Consider the following 2,238-nt stretch of genomic DNA (forward strand, 5'->3'; position numbering starts at 1 on the left):
CCGCTGCCGTCTGGACTAAAGCATTAAAAGGTGATTGACCCGTATAAAATGTAAAACCTCCGACTATTCTCTGCAGAGCATTAACAATAATGTGGCCCCAGAGAAACCGTAATATCACTGGTCCCCTATGGGAAAAATAACACTGTGCTCTGTATAAAACTTTACACTGGCCACAGAAAAAATATCAGTGTGTCACCTATAGAAAATATAACTCTGTGCTCTCAATAAAAAGTAACACTGGGTCACCTATAGGGGGAAATATCGAAGAAGAAGAAGAAGAAGAAGAAGAAGAAGAAGAAGAAGAAGAAGAAGAAGAAGAAGAAGAAGAAAGAAGAAGAAGAAGAAGAAGAAGAAGAAAAGAAGAAGAAGAAGAAGAAGAAGAAGAAGAAGAAAGAAGAAGAAGAAGAAGAAGAAGAAGAAGAAGAAGAAGAAGAAGAGAAGAAGAAAGAAGAAGAAGAAGAAGAAGAAGAAGAAGAGAAGAAGAAGAAGAAGAAGAAGAAGAAGAAGAAGAAGAAGAAGAAGAAGAAGAAGAAGAGAAGAAGAAGAAGAAGAAGAAGAAGAAGAAGAAGAAGAAGAAGAGAAGAAGAAGAAGAAGAAGAAAGAAGAAGAAGAAGAAGAAGAAGAAGAAGAAGAAGAAGAAGAAGAAGGAAGAAGAAGAAGAAGAAGAAGAAGAAGAAGAAGAAGAAAAGAAGAAGAAGAAGAAGAAGAGAAGAAGAGAAGAAGAAGAAGAAGAAGAAGAAGAAGAGAGAAGAAGAAGAAGAAGAAGAAGAAGAAGAAGAAGAAGAAGAAGAAGAAGAAGAAGAAGAAGAAGAAGAAGAAGAAGAAGAAGAAAGAAAGAAGAAGAAGAAGAAGAAGAAGAAGAAGAAGAAGAAGAAGAAGAAGAAGAAGAAGAAGAAGAAGAAGAAGAAGAAGAGAAGAAGAAGAAGAAGAAGAAGAAGAGAGAAGAAGAAGAAGAAGAAGAAGAAGAAGAAGAAGAAGAAGAAGAAGAAGAAGAAGAAGAAGAAGAAGAAGAAGAAGAGAAGAAGAAGAAGAAGAAGAAGAAGAAGAAGAAGAAGAAGAAGAAGAAGAAGAAGAAGAAAGAAGAAGAAGAAGAAGAAGAAGAAGAAGAAGAAGAAGAAGAAGAAAGAAGAAGAAGAAGAAGAAGAAGAAGAAGAAGAAGAAGAAGAAGAAGAAGAAGAAGAAGAGAGAAGAAGAAGAAGAAGAAGAAGAAGAATATCATTGTGTCACCTATAGAAAAAAACAATATGCTTTCTATAAAAATAACACTGGGTCACCTATAAGGGGGAATATATCATTGTGTCACCTATAGAAAAAAAAAACAGTGCCACACATAGAAAACACACACATAAACTGACCACCTATAGAAAAAATATACAGCGTGCCACCTATAGAAAACATAACACTGTTACACCCATAAAACAAAACGTGCTACCTATAGAAAAAAACATAACAACGTGCCACGTATAGGAAAATATTATTTAGAAAAAAATAATGATAATGAGCCACCTATAAAAAAAAGAAATATCACTGTGTCACCCATAGATAGAAAAAAATAACAGTGCCACCTATAGAAAAAAAAATAACTGTGGCAGTTATAGAAAAAATAATATTGTGCCTCCTATAGAAAAAAGAATATAATGGCACCTAAACACTTTGCCACCCATGGTTTTAATTTTCTTCCATAGGGGGCACTGTATTATTAATTTCTAAAGAAAAGCATAACACAGTGCCACCTGAAAAAATACCTATAGAAAGTAATAATATCGTGCACTCTACTGTATATAAATAACACTATGCCTGCTATAGACATTTTTTTTTAATAATGCTGTGCCCCCTTTAGAAAAAAAATTAATACTGTGCCCCTATGGAAAAATAATACAATTGTGCTCTTTATAGAAAGAAATAATAACCTTGTGTCGCCTTTAGAAAAAGAATAATTACTCTTGAGCCCCTAAATAAAAATAATACCTCTGTGCCTTCTTTAGAAAAATAATAATTGCTCTGTGCCTCGGGCAGACGCTGAAGGTCCTCGTGCAGGACTTGTGCCGGGGTCACCACCATTCATTAGTCCTCACCAGTGTAAACGCACCAATATTTACACACATATTCACATTAGAAACAATGTAATAAAATGTGCAAATGCGAATACATCATCACGGCACAAACATGATACACCTGTGCATACACGGATGGATATGATTCGTATACACACACCGACACATTCATGTGTTGAAAGGC

This window comes from Phyllobates terribilis, unplaced genomic scaffold (genome assembly GCF_046119375.1).
Source record: "Phyllobates terribilis strain yellow unplaced genomic scaffold, ASM4611937v1 Scaffold_8__6_contigs__length_399053987, whole genome shotgun sequence".
NCBI lineage: Eukaryota > Metazoa > Chordata > Amphibia > Anura > Dendrobatidae > Phyllobates > Phyllobates terribilis.